The sequence below is a fragment of the Columba livia genome, chromosome 4 (assembly GCF_036013475.1).
Source record: "Columba livia isolate bColLiv1 breed racing homer chromosome 4, bColLiv1.pat.W.v2, whole genome shotgun sequence".
Taxonomy (NCBI): domain Eukaryota; kingdom Metazoa; phylum Chordata; class Aves; order Columbiformes; family Columbidae; genus Columba; species Columba livia.
Window position 1 is genome coordinate 63,684,126 of NC_088605.1, and position 20,043 is coordinate 63,704,168.

A 20,043-nucleotide genomic window follows, 5' to 3' on the forward strand; every position below is an offset into this window, starting at 1 on the left:
CAAATATCACATTAAAAATGTGATTCTTCCAAAGAAGAGCTCCCCAGAGTACAACAGTGAGCTGGGCTGAAATTGTTGTCTGAATGACATGACTTCATAGGACATTATTATCTGAATGTCTACATTTTCCCAGCTCTTTCTGTAAATCATCTCTTTTGAGAGAGGAGATTATATAATCATGGTACTACAAGAGCTGGCTTTATTAATAAAACTTGAGAAAAAGAACAAATACCTTTTCAAAACTTCAGAAAAGTATGTTTCAATAGCATATGTCTGTTAACCTGCATTCCAAACTTGTGTACTTCACAAACTGAAAATTACAGAGAGTTCTCCATCGGTCACTAATGAAATTCAGCCATTACACATACACTAACCAAATACATGTATTCTGCTCACAGCAGCATGGACTTCTCCAGTTATAGAGAATGTCTGGCAAAATATGAAGTTTTCTGTTAGGGCTGGAGTGAAGCTCTGCACTGGGTAGGAGGACGAATACTGTAAGACAAAGTGTTTTCCTTTCAGTATATCTTTTTTAATGACAATTATTCGCACTGCCTCATGAAACTGAAATGCCACTGTAAATCCTGGAGAGAGAGATTAAAAAAAGACGTAAAGCAAGTGAAACAGTCAGGGGCACAAGATAAAAATATCAAATCCTGATCAGCTCCCCATACATGGTATGTAAACAGAGATGGGCTTACATGGCATGTGTATATACACAATGGCACTGAGAGACAACTTAGCAGTTCATATACTAACTGGAATTTGAAGCCAGAACAATCAGATACGCCAACATTATAAAATCCATCGAATTGAACACAAGTAAACACTCAAAAACAGTAAAGGTAATAACACCAGATCAAGCAGTATTAAACAGCAAACACTGAAATGTAATTCAGAGCCACTACAAGGTTGTTCATCTACAGTCATCTGTTCTTTTGAACAATGAGGAAAAGTAAAATGCCATCGTTTGCCAAATGTATAATTACAGCAGCTCAGAAAGCTAATTACAAACAAATATCACCAGCTCCTTTCCGTGCAAAGTAGAAACGTCATGGACAAGAATGTAATTATTATAATTTGTTGTGTTCCCATGTGATCGGCCGCACTACTGACATAACACATGTGTTGCAGAACATCTGCAGAAACAGAGCTCAAGCCCAGCTACCACAGTAAGGGCGAGCATTTCCAGCACAAGCTGAGAATACATGTGATGGAAAAATGCATGCTAGAGGAAACCCAGTATGTAAACACTAAATCAGAAGCAGGAAAAAAATGACATTAGATTGAAATCAGCCCCAGACTGTACTTGCAATTTCTTTTTGACCTAAAAAGGGGCACATATCTTGGCTTCTATCAAAATGTTGTGAACAGCTCTTGTGTTATTTCAACAAAAAATCAGAGAAACGTGACAAAAGCAAACGATATCATAAAATCAAATGCAAGGCTGGCCGCCTTACATAGTCTTCAGGTTGACCTAGAAGATTAATTAGTATCTTAAGCCTCAAATCTTGCCTCCATGATCCATGTTTACTGAAGTCCTTCTCCCCCCATCTCCATTTTTTCCTTACTGATATATTATTAGATGGTTTTAAATATTGCTGCAGATAGTTTCTAAGCCACCCTTTTATTCATTCACATTTCCTGCTCCAGCAACCAAAAGGCTTTCCGTTTACAGAAAATAGTCCAAAACACATGCCAGCAAACACTCAAGGATCTTTGAAAAACTTAATTACACCAATAAAAATAAAAAATAAGGAAGCATTTTGCCAATGTATGCCACTAGTCTTCTGAAACATGTTAACAACTTGTGTCAAGGGCCTGCTGTAACTTAGTACCAAAAGTGCATTAAATGCAATTGCCTTTGACTAATAGATACTTTATGTTAAAGATAACCTCTAATTCTGCTCCAAGAAGTACATACTTGCCATTCACAGCAGATGTTAGGAATTGTGATTAAATACATGAATAGGAGTTATCCTGGGGGAAAAAAAAGTCCACATAAACTTAAGTGAATCAAGACATTGGAACTAAAATTGTGAAGCTGAAGAAATAATCGGTAGAGTTCAGAGCCAAGGAAAATGAATATTAAGAACTGCTAGATTATTTGTATCTCAGGAAGGCAAAGTATTTATAGGGACATATCAATGCCATGTATCACCATGTAAAATGAACCCCAGGAGGGACTCAGGAGAATTTTCTCAAAATAAGATCCTAGTTTGTTAAACCACAGTATGGCATGACCCCATTCTCATGTAACTCAGTGAAAAATGGATTCTAGTAGCAGTGGGAACTACATTTATCTCTAAGACTTTCCTGTGAGACTCAATATCACAAAAGACTGGCGTTGTACAAACTTCCAAAGGGCAAAGCCCAGCTTCTTTATTTCCATGTTCCCCCAGCCTCTGCAGTTCCTCAAGTCTTTTAAATGATTGTCTGAAAAGACAGTATTTCCCCAATGCACACAGAAGAGCATTTTTCAGCCCAAGTATGGTTACTGAGATTAAACAGAAGGCCAGGTCCTGAAAATGCCATTTTGGGAAAAGCATTATCAATAAATAGGAGTGCAGTGAGAGATCGTATCTATAAAGAGTATATAAATAAGCTCTGTCCCAGTCACACCCCAGAACAAAATCTGTCTGTGCACTGTCCCTTTTCCATTCCCCTCTCCCTGCACCCCTAACGGGAGCTAACCAAGGCTTGGCCTGAAGATCAGGAATGCAGGCACACGAGGCACCATGGAGATCCAGCTGCTCACCCATCAGCAGCAGAGCCAGTACCTTTACTGCTGACTAAAACCACTCAGAACAGCACCATCTATCTCTCAAGCATTCCCTCCTGCCACCCCATTGTTGTCATTCCTCATTGCCTTTGATTTAAACATTATTTCTTAGCACTCCTGCTCTTACTTGGCTCTTGTTGTGGCACTGTCCCATTAAAGGTCACCAAGTTCTGCAAAAGGAAAATCCAAGGACTTTGCTGTTGTCGAGCACAGGGCTGCAGGAGGCAGCTCTGGTCAGGGAGCTGCAGGCAGGCGTGGGCCAGCCTTCCCATGAAAATACAAGTGACAATGCTCTGAAAGCGGAAGACAAGTTTTATTCAGACAAAATTTACAACGGCAAGCTTTCAAACAGCTAAAGGCCACCTCCGCAGTTAGGACAGCCAGGCACAGGACTTGCCCATACCATCCCCAGCTCTGCCCTCAGCCCCATGGCCAGGCCAGCAAGGGCAGGAGCTCCCTGGGTGACTGCGCTTTCCAGCCATGCCTCTGAGTCCCAGGGAAAAATGCCTTTCTTCCCCTGCCTTCATCCCAGGCTGCTCGCTGGCCCCTGCAGTCAAGCACGGTGGCTGCTCGTGGCTGCAATTAGCCCCTCGTGGGGCTGGTTGGCTAATTGCAGCTGGCTATAATTAGCCCCTTACAGACTGCTAGGCTGAAATGAATCACTGCAAGGAAGGACTTTTTAAGAAGAGTTTCTTAGCAGCTGTATACCAGGCCCCTGTGGAGGCAAAGAGCATACATATAGGAATGGCTATGCCATGGGAAGCAAGCAGTCACTCACAGGGATTTCTTTGATTGCATTTTCATGCTAACACAGCATAGTGAAATAAATTGACCATAAGTTTTCTAATATGGAAGTACACAGCTGAATGCAAAATCACAGAATTTTCTAATCAAAAGACAGGGGAAACAAAATAGTTTTAGTCTTGAAATATCTATTAGTAGACCACTGATAAATTCTTTCACAGAGGAAGCAGGGACTGTACAGCAAAGGTGTAGTGATCTGTACATACAGCACGTGTAAATGTTTGGGGAAATAATGAAGCTTGAATCAGCTTGAAGATACCAAAGCAACAGGTTTCTCTACCGTTTATATTCCTAGACATGAAAAAGTATAAGCAGCCATCATCTTTGTTATATATACAGCAGGCAGTAATTGTACATTTAAGCCATTTTTGTTGTACCCGGTAATTTCATAAATACTAGACATTTTTTTTGACAGCTGTGCCATGCCTTCATCATGCTACAAGTGTAAAGGATAAAATGCAAGGTGTACCCATATTTTCATTTCTAGTGGAAGGTTTCAGGTAAGCAAGCTATGATGAGAAACACTGTTGTTATGAAACTGCTGTGTATGTGTTCTTGGGCTTGCAAAGTGAGAAAAATCTGTATATTTGCCATTTCCTAAAAATATCTAAGGTACAGTGTCAGTTCTCAGTATACACATATCACATACTATTTCAATGGGAGTCTTAAACATGCAGGATCATTCACAGTTACATCCTTATGACCCTGTCCTAAGATGTCAATTATTTCCTTGAGAAATGTGTTCACACAGCAGAAAGGAAAAATCTGCTAGCAAAGAAAAATTGATTCCAGTATAAACTGAGAAAATAGCCTTTCAAGGCAGAATTATAGGTATACTAGACAACCTTTATTTCAAAAATAAGATCACTTAATAATAATCTAATGCTTAAAAAGAAGAAAGTATTTTTTCCCCAACCTAAAGAAATCCACCCCCCTTTCCAAAGTTTCAAGTGTGAAGCAAGGTCTGTTTGAGGAGAAAGGTAACAAATTGCAGCAATTTGAGGGCAAAATATGGACAGGATGAAGAAAGTAGCCACTCCTTTCCATTCTCTTTCAATCCTCTGATACAGTATTTAGCACACAATCCAGAGTATTAAAGGGGACTCAAAGCAGGGAAGAGTTATTCGGAATGCTCACCTCATGACAAAAAAACCTTCCAGCTCAATATTCCACTTGGCAATTACTGGCAGCAACAGTTGCAATTCCAGCTCTTCATCCAGCCAGGCTTCACAGGGAAAAGCACCACACAAAAAAATACCCATGTGCTCAAACTCATCTTCCTCCAGTGAGGTTTCTCCTGCCTGTACATGTCCCCAAATCCACACGGATCTCTGTTTACTTGCACATATCAAGTTGTATCAACTGGTTCATTTTTGCCCTACACCTTATACCTAACCAGTCTTTCCAGAGAAATATTTGCAAATGACGTGAAATAATTATCAGCAAAATAGCTGACATTTGATACTAGTTTACAAACAGTTAAGTAGGCAGCCCTAGAAATGCCAAACCTATCAGAAGCTATTTTAGTAGCCACTGGACTAACAACTATTGACCCACAATTTTTTGTTTGTTTTTTAAGAAAGTTTTATTATGGTCTTCACCCCCAAGAACCACCTTAATACAAATTTTTAAAAAATTAAACACTTGTTTTTGAAGTGCACATGGGAAAAATAGCTATTCCAGCTGATTCTGAATTAATTTATTCTGTCTTGTTGAGACCTAAACTTGAGGGAAAGTCCCTGTAAAATGGGAAGGACAGGCTACTGATTTTCTGTGTCATCCATCAGATTTCACAAGATTTTCAAAACCACACAGTATCACAGTATCACAGTATGTTAGGGATTGGAAGGGACCTCAAAAGATCATCTAGTCCAATCCCCCTGCTGGAGCAGGAACGCCTAGGTGAGGTCGCACAGGAACATGTCCAGGCGGGTTTTGAATGTCTCCAGAGAAGGAGACTCCACAACCTCCCTGGGCAGCCTGTTCCAGTGTCTGTCACCCTCACTGAGAAGAAGTTTTTTCTCAAATTTAAGTGGAACCTCTTGTGTTCCAGCTTGATCCCATTACCCCTTGTCCTATCATTGTTTGCCACCGAGAAGAGCCTGGCTCCATCCTCATGGCACTCAGCCTCTATATATTTATAAACATTAATAAGGTCACCCCTCAGTCTCCCCTTCTCCAAACTAAAGAGACCCAGCTCCCTCAGCCTTTCTTCATAAGGGAGGTGCTCCACTCCCTTAATCATCTTCGTTGCCCTACGCTGGACCCTCTCCAGCAGTTCCCTGCCCTTCTGGAACTGAGGGGCCCAGAACTGGACACAATATTCCAGATGGGGTCTCACCAGGGCGGAGTAGAGGGGAAGGAGGACCTCTCTCGACCTACTAACCACCCCCCTTCTAATACACCCCAGGATGCCATTGGCCTTCCTGGCCACAAGGGCACAGTGCTGGCTCATGGTCATCCTGTTGTCCACCAGGACCCCCAGGTCCCTTTCCCCTACACTGCTCTCTAATATGTAATTTCCCAACCTATACTGGAACCTGGGGTTGTTCCTGCCCAGATGCAGGACTCTACACTTTCCCTTGTTAAATTTCATTAGGTTATTCCCCGCCCAACTCTCCAGCCTGTCCAGGTCCCGCTGGATGACAGCACAGCCTTCTGGCGTGTCAGCCACTCCTCCCAGCTTGGTGTCATCAGCAAACTTGCTGATAGTACACTCTATTCCCTCATCTAAATCGTTAATGAATATATTGAATAATATTGACCCCAGTACTGACCCCTGAGGCACTCCACTAGATACTGGCCTCCAACTAGACTCCACACCATTGACTACCACTCTCTGGCTTCTCTCCTTAAGCCAGTTTGCAACCCACCTCACTACTCTATTGTCCAGACCACACCTCCTCAACTTAGCTGTGAGGATGCTGTGGGAGACTGTGTCAAAGGCTTTACTGAAGTCAAGGTAGACCACATCCACCGCTCTGCCATCATCCATCCACCTTGTTACATTCTCATAAAAGGCTATGAGGTTGGTCAAGCATGACTTACCCTTGGTAAAGCCATGCTGACTGCCCCTAATAACCCTCTTATCCTTGATATGCCTTGAGATGGCACCAAGGATAAGCTGTTCCATTACTTTCCCAGGGACAGAGGTGAGGCTGACTGGTCTATAATTACCCAGGTCCTCCTTCTTGCCCTTTTTGAAGACTGGAGTGACATTTGCTTTCCTCCAATCCTCAGGCACCTCCCCCGTTTCCCAAGACTTGGCAAAGATGATGGAGAGTAGTCCAGCAATGACTTCAGCCAGCTCCCTCAACACCAGCGGATGCATCCCATCTGGACCCATGGATTTATGGATGTCCAGACTGTTTAATTGCTCCCTAACCCAGTCCTCATCGACTAAAGCAAACTCCTCCATTGACCTGGCTTCATCCGGGGTCTCAGGGGTACAGGGCTCCCCAGGACAGTCTCCGGCAGAGTAGACAGAGACAAAGAAGGCATTCAGTAATTCTGCCTTCTCTGTATCTTCTGCCACCAGGGCACCCACCCTATTCATCAGTGGGCCTACATTGCCTCTGGTATTAGTTTTATCTGCTATGTATTTGAAAAAGTTCTTTTTGCTGTCCTTGACCCCTCTCGCCAGCTGTAATTCTAAGGAGGCCTTGGCTATCCTAGCTGCCTTCCTACATCCTCTAACAGCAGCCTTATATTCTTCCCAAGTGGCCAGCCCCTGCTTCCATGACCTGTAAACTCTCCTCTTCTGCTTGAGCATACCCAACAGATCTCTATTCAAGCACGCAGGCCTCCTGGCTCCCTTCCTTGACTTCCTACGTGTGGGGATGCTCTGATCCTGAGCGTGGAAGAAGCAATCTCTGAATGCAATCCAGCTATCTTGGGCCCCTTTTCCTTCAAGCAGTCTTGCCCATGGGATTTCCACCAGCAATTGCTTGAAAAGGCCAAAGTTATCCCTGGTAAAGTCCAGGGTTGCAATTCTACTTGCTATTCTGTTCCTGCCACACAAGATGCTGAACTCCACCATCTCGTGGTCACTGCCACCCAGCAGCCCTCAACCTTTACTGCTTCGACCAGACCCTCCTTGTTAGTGAGGATGAGATCCAGCAGTGCACCTCTCCTAGTCGGCTCCTCCACCATCTGCATGAGGAAATTATCATCAATGCACTGGAGGAACCTCCTGGACTGTGGCTGGCTGGCTGAATGGTCCTTCCAGCAAACATCAGGGAAGTTAAAATCCCCCACAACAACCAGGGCCTGTGACTGTGAGGCCACTCTCAGCTGCCCATAGAAGGCCTCATCAACTTCCTCAGCCTGATCTGGTGACCAGCATCATCTTAAACAAAAACTTATTTAGAATTGGCTTGTTACTGCATGACAATCAAAGCGATTTAAAGGAACATATATTTCTCTACCAAAACCTTAAGGACACTCAGCTCAGCTGCTGCCTGATTTCAGAAAGGAAATGGCAGCTGTATATATATGCTACACACAACACAAAACAAATACCATTATTTGCTGTAATGACAACTTGACCACAGGTGCTCGTACTCCAGCATAAATCCACACTATTAAATATCCTGCTTCAGCTTCATACTACGAGATTTACACCCAGAAGCTTTATGTTGACAAGCAGGAAGTTATATAGAAATGGGCTCTCATCTTAGCACTTAGCTTTAACAAAACAGATATCACAGACAGATCAATCCTCAGCACCTTGTCCCCCTTTCAGCAATTTACTCTTCTACAGCTTCACAACTCTCAATAATTAAGCCCTTGAGGTAGGGACATTACCATTTTTCCTCCTTTGTCTATAAAGACGATACAATTCCTGGTGTTACAAAAACAATAATAATGTCCTGATTGAATTAGTTTGTCACTGTTTGCCTGGAACAGAATGAGCCCCTCAGAAAAATGTTATTTTTTGAGGATGGAAGGAATAAAGTGAGTTTTAACCATATTTGATATTGGCCTGTATGCCCTGTAACATCATTTCAGAAAAGTCTGGATTCAATTTGGGCTGAGGCTATGCTCCCACAGTATCAGTTTCTCTTTCATAAGTCAGATTTTCTTGCATTTCAAATTTATAAATATAAAGTTTCTTCCACACATAAGTAGTAGAGCAATCACTGCTCCCTCAGTGTCTATTCTTTCCATTCTCCTTTTGAAAGACAGGAATTATTTTGAACCAAGTTGTCCTTCATGCTTCATCCTAACCACTGTTTTCCAGTTTTGGAATGTAGAAAGTTTTCCATTGTATAAATTTGAGTAATAAATTCTAGTCCTGTAATATTGTACTCAACTTTCTGAGAACTCAGTTCAATACTGAACTATAATATATTAAAAATACTTCATTTTATTCAAGGTAAAGATAAATCCTGTTTCATAGAAGCTTCGCGTGTTTCCAGCATGGTAATCATCCCAAGCAAGATTTCCAAATGGAAGTGCATGGTTATCTCTTGATCACACAAGATATCAAGGTCATCTTTTGCATTGCTTCTGGATTTTACAGGAATCTACCAGGTCTCTCAGCAAGATTAAGTCATACAAGTTACCTTGAATATTCCTTTGAAGAAAGTCACGCAACCTTGTACACCATTGCTTCCACTAAACACTTCTTTAAATGCACAGATCACTGACTGATGGCTCATTTTCCCTGAGTTCCCACAAAGCACCCAGGACAAGAGAGGTGGCACTAGATAGTGACAGCTCTTATCCATCTGTAATACACAAACCCACTGTTTAGCCCAGTTTGCAATGATGAAGCTCTACTGAAATCAAGGGAATTCTACCACTGGAGTATAAAGCAGTTACCAGTCAGGTGGAAATCTTTTTTTCCCCTCTCAAGAGTTCCATTTCATTTGTGAAATAATTAGAGGATAAAGTAATTCTTAACAGGGCACAAGACTAGATGCCAGGAGAGGCAGGTTCAGTTCTGTCACTTTTCTAAAATCCACAGCAGTGAAATCATTCTACAGACTGTGGAAAAAATAAAATACAGCAAAACAAGACAGAAGTCCACTATTTAAATTCCAGTATTTTTTCTAAGAGTAAACCTCAGAAAGTGTTTTCTCACTCTGGTTGCATCTTGCCTGGACAGTTGGAAGACACTGCACTATATCCATCAGACAAGAGGAAAAAAAATCTTCCAAAATATAATAATATTCAAAAATATCATATGACTGGGGAGGGCAGTAACTCCAGTGTTTACTTGTGCTGATAAACCTTTGGGGTAAAGCATATTAAATCCACTTACTACACTCAGTAGTAGTAAGTTCAATGATGCTCAGTAAACGACACTGTTAGTGCAAACATTAGTTTTTGAAGCAAAAGACCCCAAGTTCTAGTTCCCATGCTCTATTCAGACACCTAGCAGAGTGAAGTGGTTACTACGCTCTGGACTACATGGCATTGTGTTCAGTGCAGAGCAGCGGTTTTCAGACTGACTAGTGGGCTTAAGTTTCATAACATATTCTGATATGCACTTCCCTGTAAGTCCACTCTTGCAATGTCAATAGAAGACAAGCACAGAATTGCTTACTCAAAGATTCTGGTGAGCAGCTCATTATCATCTCCATCACAAATGCAAAACATATGCTACAAGGCTAAAACATCTCACCACTTCTGTCTGCTGAATCTTACATTTGCTAATGACTGATACAGAGACAGGTGCTGCTGTAAAGTCATGGGAAAGCACTGAGTTAGCCATCTGACTATGGTAGTAACACAAAGTTGTCCACAAGAGGGGAAGACTTAAAATTAAAACATGTGTAATTCATTTCCTTCGCAGTATATTCTCTGGTGACATTTGTACAGACCTCCATGTATTAGCAAGCTATTTGAGATGCTTTGCAACTGGTTCGAAAGCAGCTCCAGCTCTGTGGAGTGACAGCAGCAGCAGTGATTAAATGAAGCTGGAATGCAAGGTCCTGCTGATGTTTCCCTGCCAGGGACCAGCCAAGCCACTGTACTTGGGAACTTTACAGAGCTTTTGTGGGTTTTTTCTTGTTTTCCTTGCCAATTTGCGATTTGTTCTGTTTGACTTACTTCCCCTTTCCTTAAGGCTGTCACTATCTATGACAAGCTAATTATGATATATTCATTTCTGAATACTTTTAGAGAGATGTCCCAGAATGTCAAATAATGTTGTAATAGAGATGAGAAGAAAACAGCAGGTGCTTGACATCTAATTTAGTTAAAGCTGCCAGCCTGAAATATGGGAAGAAATGAACACACAACACATACCATGCATGTATTTATTAAATCTCTCTGTACCTGCATAGCAGAGAACTTGAATTAACCTAGCCAACAGATTTCACTGTTGTTCTGTATCTCTTATCTACATTTACAGAGAGGAAGGAATCCAGTTTGGAATATCCAGTTTCTCTACAACTATTAACCTGCACATACTAATCAGAAGTTGATGCCTTGAACTTGATAGCAGGACATTCCCATCACATTCAATAGCAGCTAAAGCTGTTCCACAACCCACAGATAAGTCCTGCATTCAGACAAGTATCAGTCAGAGAAAACAGAAATATTAGTGAAACAATCTTGAGCAGTTCTGTCTGTCCTGTCTAGGGAGCCATGATCTTATAGAAGTGAGTCCTTCCTAATAAAACCATGAAACAAAATGCAAGTTTATCCAGATTTCCTCTGACTCCTAGATCTCAAGTACTTTGTTGAGAAAATCCTTCTCTGTTCACCAGGTCATGAGCTCACAAAACAGTAACAACACTAGTGGGCTTTCAGGAGAGAGAAGAAGCTGTAATAGGAAAGGTTTTCTGCAGCAAGAGGCATGTTTTCCTATCACTTATACTGCTTTTAGCTATCTCCTTGTATTCATTCTTTTGTAATTTTAATGTTTTCCTATCCCAGTTCTAACACTACAGATATACACAAGCCATCATACTGCCTTTCCCTCTGGACAGGTACGCAAAAGAGAAATGTAAGCGAAAAAACCCCCTCAAAGGGTTTTGACTCTCAAAGCAAGTTGCTGGTTTGGGTCTCAGCTTCCTTTGAAGCTGATGGGACTTCAGGGAGGTCAAAACATTTTCACTGGAACTTAGTGGGAAACCTTTCCCAGAGACTTGACCAGACATTAAGAATGGGGCTACATCATTTTTTTCCTAAAAGGATTCTTTCTTTCAGACATTGTTTTCCACATGTATACTTGGTACACTGCAGTTTAGATTTGTTTAATGTGTGTTTCCACTCGAAGTTTAGAAGGGCTTGGATTTATTTTACTAGCTTCATTTCGTCTGGTAGATATTAACTGTCTTGCACTATGATATATGTATGTATTACATGTATTCTTGTGATGCCTGGGATTCCCTGCTTTCCCATTTAGACAGCAAGACTTACTGAGCAACCTAAGCTAGGCTAACCTAAGCTACTCTGAGCTGCGCCTAATGTTAACAGACACTGGCAGAGCAGCTAAAGCGCCCTCTAGCTACAACTCTTCGTGTCTCTCCGTTCACTCTACAGGACTTTAGGAGTTCTGTCCAAGCATCCGTAAAATTACATGGCTAGACAGTACTAGCTAAGCAGAGTTGATACAGCTAAAATCTGAAGAAGAAAACAAAACAAAGCAAACAAAAAAAACAACAAACAAACAAACCAACAACAAAACTGATTAAATATTAACTCTGCCTCTGTCATGGTTTAACCCAAGCTAGCAACACAACCACAATAGCCCCTCACTCACCCCTGCCTCCTCCACCCCCAACTTGGGAGAGAATCAATAGGGAAGGGAGAAACTTGGATTGAAATGAACACAGTTTAATAAAAAAACAAAATACTAATACACTACTAGTAAATATATATACATATATATAATAGAAATAACAGATACTCAAGGCAATTCCAAACAAACTCCATCCACAACTGAGCAGCCAATCCCAGCAAGCCACAGCTGGTCCTAAAGCCGATCTCAGATAGAGAAAAGAGAGGAAAAGGGTGGAAAAGCCCAGAGGCCTCTGCAAAATGGCAAAAAGTCCAAGATAAACATTCCGACCAAACTTCCCTGGCTACACCCAGAGAGAGAGCAGGAGATATCAGAAGGGTCAAGCAGAAGGCCCTGACTTCTTAAATAATTAGCATGACGTTAATGGGATAAAATACTCTCATTGATCAGTCTGAATGTCAGTCAAGATCTGCCTCACACCTATAGGCAGAGCATTCAGAGTGTCCTTGGCTCTCAGACCAGAGCAATTAAAAACATGAGCTCTGTGCTGGGGTGTTATCTGCTTGTTCTCCAACTGAGTACAAATAATGAGCATGCTAGCTATGAAAAATAAAGGCTTCTAACCAAACAAAGAAAATTTACCCAATTTCAGTCAAACCAGCACAGCCTCACTATAGTTATTCCTTCTGTATTTTCATATTGTTTTATACAGTAGGGGGCAATGTTATGCACTCTGAGTTCCAACTGTCTAAGCCAGTCTAAGGCCAGCATTCTTCTTCTGCAGCCACTTTTGACACCTGCCCAATATATGCCTGATTTTCTATGACTGCAAAACAAATATAACTATTTTGACAAGAAAAAAAAACTTGACCATACTACCTTTTACTCTAGGTGTACCTGCTTTAAGCAGGTGGGTTGGATTAGATGATCTTCAGAGGTCTGTGATTCTGTGATGTGTGTAGAGACTCTTTAATGCTCAGGTGACAAAGGACAGAGGACTGCCTGGCTCTACACATCTCCTAAGAGAGCTGCAAGCGCACTCTCCAGAGAGCAGGCAGCTCTGCAGTAGGTGAGTAAGCCTACAAAGCCAATAAGGCTGCTGCAGAAAATCATGTCACCATTCTTGAATCAGAACTGACCCATGACAGAAATCTGTTTACTTTTGCGTTGAAGTTTCCTCTGTCCCATGATTGCTCCAGGACTAAACCAAAATCATGCTGTCCTAACTTAGAAGCCATACCATGAGCCTTGAAAATGGGACCACCACTCATTCAAGTAGAAATTTCCTTGAAGTCTCCTGTGAAACAGTTTATTTCCACATCATTCAGCCCTTCTAAGGGTCGACAAGCATAGTAAGAAGACCTATAGCCAAGAATGAAGTGCTATACTTCTCTGTATGTTAGAGGAAAGAGGCTTTGGCTTTTTTTGTGTTAGCTCTCAAGAGTCAATAATAGCAATAATAACCTTCAGCATTAAAAATATCATGGTCTGTGTCACATAGAAATATATATATATAATACGGTCTTATTAACAAAACCAAATTTCATTTGAGTGCTCTGCCATCTCTGAAGTATGCAAGGGTATGAAGAGTGGGAAGACATTAATTATTGAACTGAGAATGGAAGAACATAGTCCTTGTGAGATTCAGAAGACCCCTGGGAAACTGGACTTCCTTGTAAAGCACTTCTGAGACTGATGTACTCATGGATCAAGTGCTTTTGCTTTAAAGCAGCTGAATGGATGCCAAAGTCCTACATAGAACAGTACTCTCTGCAAAACCTCAAAAATGACATCTTTATTTACCACTGCAAATTGCTAACTCGGTAACCCTAATCCTCACATATGGTATTCTCTTGTCTCCAACACAAAAAGTACAGCTCTCTTAGCAGTTATGAAACTGAATCTATAAACATCTCCAATTGAAGCACATGCCCTGGACTCCCAACAGACCTGCTTGAAGTTGGTACTTTAACATTTGAGTAATTCAAACCTGGAAAGAGTTGACTATGCCTCTAGATTTTTCCAAGTGCTGTGCACCACTAATGGAAAAAATATATACATATTGTAACAAAGAATCTAGCATAACACAAAGATTAAGTATTTCCAACGGTATAATGGCAAAAACCTACATTTTAATAGCTGGCACTATGCATTCTTTATAACACTAGCAATACCTGTAGCAAAGTGCACTTATTAGCCAGAAGCCTAGGGCTATCATGGTCACCTCAATAAATTAATGCCGCATGGAGAGCTCAAGTCAAAACGCAAAGCTGTGCTAATGTAAAACGTGCAAAGCCCTTTCTGCAATAAGCAGACAGCTGTGACACCAGTGTGCTGTGATCCAGGTTGGCTGGCTGCCGGTGTCCAAATCATTGGTCTGGAACTTTAAAGCTAGGGGGTCTAATTTATCTGCTAAAACAAGTACCTGTGGGACTAAGCAGTCTGGACAGAGGATTAGATACACATCACATTTCTGCTAGAATCCAGGCTAGCTGTCAGTATAAATGTGCCTAGTGCGTAAAAACACTTCAAGTATAATATCTTAACTCCCAGGTAAGGTATCAGCTCTTAGCAAGGACCCTAGTGACACTACCAAAACTGGTAGATGCAAATGCACTAATAAGTTCTCCAGTCTAGACAGAAATCCTGGATGCAACCACTTCCACACTGCTGTGAAACTTGCACCTTGATCTTTGCAGGACAGAAACCCAGGAACATATGCGAGAGGACACAAGGAGAAGAGCACTCCAGGTTCTTCAGTGGGCATTTCAGGATCAGGACCCTGGGACATACTGAAGAATGCACCCACCTCTCACCATAAACACAGTATTAAAAAAAGTAAGATGGGACTTTTGCTTTATGCAAGACAAACTCAGCAGAATTTCCCTTTTTCTTTCAGACACTGTTAAAAGAGTTATCAATCGTGTTCATTATTAGATGGAGGACAGTTTTATACTTCCTCTGCGTGAGTTAAAACTAGCTAAACACAGCACAAGAGTCAAGCTAGCTGATATCTTAAATAAGACTCTTTTCTGACTATCTTCCTCCTTCCTTACTCCTCTTGCTTACGTATAATAAAACAATGAAGTGCCATTTAATACTTCTCTGATTGTCCTTGAACTTTTAACGTCTCTGTCCCTCCTCTCAGACTATTTATGCCATTCACTTTGCTTCGCATACAGTATTCAGAGCCAAGTAAGAATCAGGCACAGACCTTCTTCCTTCATTGACTGACTAATAGGTCAGAGATGTTTAGTACAGCACAACACAATCACCTGGTCCCAACCATGGCTTCCAAGAGAACCTTTTAAAAGCATAGACGCTGTTTCAGATCAAGGATAGAACAAGTTCTCAAACACACCCTGCCAGCAACCCTCCATATTTTCTAGTAAGCTCTAAAGCCTTCATAAACACATCTGCACCAATGTCTTGAGAATATACATGCACCTCTAAATAATCAAGTAAAATAAAACTTAACACTTTCAGGAAATTATGGAATCTTTCATTGAGAGGTTCTCCAAATTATCAAACTGTAAATTCCTCCAGCTCCTGATGTTCTACGGGGCTTTGCTGCAGGTATTATATTTTATGAAGACATGGCAGTCTCCTGCAAGCTGGTTGTCCCAACAAAAACTTCAGTGCAGCCATAGTTATGCCAATCAGATAATCACATACAAAGAAATCACAAATAGGATTTCATACCAAACTCTAACAGGTGCCCTAGAACACACACAAAATAATTTTACTGTTGCTTATAAATTCACCCCTGCAACTGGCACAAGTCACCAGGTAGGAGCAATTAGCCTGATCCATTCATGGCAAATCAGATTAGATTTCAGGGTAGATTTAACTTTGAATCCAGATCAAAATCCAGGATAATTTTTTTATTTATTTATTTTTTATTTTTTTTTTAAAAAAAAGCCACTTCCTTGAAATCCTTATTTTTAAATCCTCATTTTTAGAGCTATGGGTGGAAAACAGCAGCAAGCCCAATGTACTTTCTTATAGGGCACATAATTGGAAGAGCATACCCCAAGTTTGGATGACACAGAAAAATTTAACTGACAGAATAACTAAAGGAGGGTTCAACAGCCTGTAGTAAATGTGTTGCACTTTAGTAAATGTATTGCACTGTCAAAATAAGGTTTTATAACAAATGCGTACAGCAGCTTCAGTAGTTTTTAGTAAGTGATCACTATGCCCTTCTTTGATCTTATGCCTTCTCACTTTTCTAATATAACCTAATATGCAATTTGGGTATTTCACTGAAACTGCTTCATGGGTTTATGGTTTCAATAATTTTTTTCCACAATAACCCCCAAGTCTTTTTCTTGATCACTATGCTAGATGATTGTTCCACTTAGCAGGTATTCCCCAGATTAGTTCCTTACTTCAACTTCAATTATCTTACATTTTTCTGCATTGAACTCTTATTTGCCATCTGCTGGCCTGGTCTCAAGTGAAACAGTTCCTCCTAATCTTGATTGCATTACTCTGCATTATTTGTTCTACCCCTAATCCTTGTATATGCAATCTTGAAAATGAATACTGAAAACAAAACCTCCAAGTCAGCTTGATATGTGTCAAGAGAAATGGCTCAGCCAGTTCAGGAAAAAAAGAAATGCTTTAAGAAAAAGAAAAAAAAAGCTCCTATATGAATTTAAGTATTCTTCAGTAACTCAAAAATAAAATTTAAAGTTCATGTTTTATATAACACAAGAAATATAAATTACATATTGCCATAAGTAACCTGTGTGCTGTATCCTTTTCTCTCAAGGGAAGACCTAAAAGTCAGGTCTCAGAATAAAATTTTTACCACTCTGGAGACTTCTCTGGGCTTGTAAATCCTATTTCTTCTTAAAATCAGTCTTAAACTGACCTGCGAATTAGCTGACGATTTCAGCTCCCTATTTCAAGTTTTGTTATCTTTTATTGGCAACTAATAACTGTATTTTGCACAGCCTCTGTAACAGTATCTTTTAAGAAGGGCAAAGAATCAGTTTTTCTAAAGATCAAAGATCTTGACAACAACTGCAGTTCAAAAAACTGTACCTTGAATTCGGGTCCCACTAAGGAAGTGGTGGGGTTGTTTCCAATGTTTCTAAACAGTTTTGTCTGCTTTGAATATACATATATTCAAGTTTGGCTGGAGCAACCCGCTTTAGTCAGACCTGATTTGAGGTCCCTCCCTACCTGGGTTTGGTGATTCTAAAGCCCTGGAAACAGGTCGACTCACATAAGCCAGCAGTCCTCCTAAAGACAGATGCAACAAATAACATGAGAGGTATTTTCACATCTGAATTCTAGATGATGCATTTGCATCTTACTAATGTTTCTCATTAATTTCACTTCATATGGATATTGTAAGAGCTTTAAAATACAGATCTTTGAAAAAGATGTATGTTATATTTAAGGAGAGAGTGTTAATTTAAACAGAACAGTTAGCTTTCAAAATCAAGTTTTTTCCACACTCACACCCACTTTACTTCCAAGGAGGGCTGAGGACTGCTCCCTCTGCACGGTTAAGTTCGGAATGCATCCGCATATGTGGTCTAATAGACTGAACTCTGCCTTTAAAAATAACAACCTGGTTTACCAACCACACTTCAGCAACTCCACCCATAGGTTACCCTCATGGGCTAAATCCTTTCTATACAATTTCCTGCTACAATAAAGCAGTTGCTTTTGTCTAATTTCTGAAGGGTTCTGTTTAGCCCAGTGACAGCACTGATTATGTATAAAATTATCAATTATCTAGTATTATTGTTTATAAAGTGGCATCATCTTCATACATATTTACTAAAAACCTCTCTTCAAGGCTGTTTTATTTCCACAAAGTTACTACCTTCACTTGAACACTACCTTTTGAGAATATCAGAAGAATCAATTATATACAAACGCATTTTAACTGGGCTTTATAAAATCCACAGAAGTGTCTATGCCTTACCAGCCCTCTTAGCAGAGGCTTAAATTATGAACAAGAACCTCTGCCCTAGTGCCACAAAGGAGCTGGCACAGAAGCCTGTCAGTCTCCTGCTGCTCTCCCTTATCCCTGGCATGGTCCTCCACTGAAGGAGAGCAAGTGAGGGCAGTCGGGTGCTATTTCTAAAGCGGCTTTAATTCACCATCAGCTTCCTGCCAAGAAATCTGCAGGGTCAACAGAGAACATTGTTAGGGAGTCATGATTCTTGTTGCTTGGGTTTTAAGCTTTGTTGCCATTTGAGCTTGTGTTAAACATTTATAATACCTTAAGAAATAAACTGTGAGCGCTGATAAGGGACATCTGCACTATGCAGAATATTTTTTGCACTCCACTAATAATGGACCAAACAGTACCTTTAAGAGACATGTCCTTGCTTTTGCTAAGAGGCAGAGTTATCCTAGTCTTGGTGCTTTATTTTACATTTGCAAAAAATTCCCTTTCTTTCTAGTTCCAGACAATTATTTGTTTCCATTCTTGTGAAATCTTTTTTCACCATTTCTTTCCTCTAGTAGGCTGGTACTGGCCCTCCACACTCTGAGTCTTTTTAGACAAATTAGGAGATTCTTTCTCTTTCAGGGAACTGCACCTGAATTTAATACAAATTTTAAGATATATAAATAAAGGAGGTGTTGCCTTCATCAGGCTCTGAGAATCTTTGAAGCAAATTTCTTTACTATCTTATTCAGCATCACTTAAAATCTTTTTAGTCATTGTGACTATTGTGTCATGATAACATGGGAATGCATCAGGGGATCCATGGTCTCAGCATCAAGAGCAAGACATTCAGCCTTCCTTCTTGAGCTCTGGTATATACTATGATTTCCATTAATTTTCAGATTACTTTTAGAGAAGGGACTGACCATCATTCAGTGTGAATCCTACAGCAACTGAGGTTCAGATTCATCACACTTAACTGAGATACCAAGGTGTGCAATAATCATGAGCTTCCTCTATAATCGTTACAGACAGACAATGAGAAAGAAATTCAGATTGTCAATGGAAGGAATGGCTTTTGGAGTATGTTTACCACCTTTAAGTGAATACAGAAGGAGCCTGAGACAGCAGCATTCTCCATTTAGGCATGTCTTCACAGTGCTAAAAGTTAAGTGCCTGGAAGGTCCAAGTTTTTTCTGACTATCGAAAACTGTTACACTAGATAAAAATAACACGGGTGCACATATTCCTCTCTTGGAATGAAACACTGGATAGAATTAAGGGATGAAACACAAAGACCTTAGCCAGTTGATTGACATCACTTGCATGTAACAGAGTGAAGAACTAACTACACAACAGCCAACAAGTGTCCATCCTAACCTCATTTAGAGCTCCCATATCCTTTCCAGAGCTCTTCATAACTGCCCATGTTATACACTCATTCTTGACTCCATTTCTACACCTACATCTGGATTTAAACACCCAACAGTACATCAGCGTCTCATTCTTGTTTTAAAACTTTGCATGTAGGACTTCCATGTAAAAATAGTAACCACTCACCCAACCATTTCTTCAGGAACATGCTGAACATGATCAAATGTAGTTAACCGTAATGAAATCATTACAGGTTATAACGCCACTTGATGTTCATAGTAAAGTGAACCCTCTAAGAAGAAAAAGTGGTGGTGTGCCTACTCCCTCGTGAGGAAACAGAATCATTAATATAAGTAAGCCAAGCTTCATTAGCAAAACAGCAGCGTGTGTGAGTCAGAGCAGTGCTAGCAGACAGCAGGCTAGCCTATTTGATCCATTTTTAAATCCATTTCTATTAGACTTCAACTA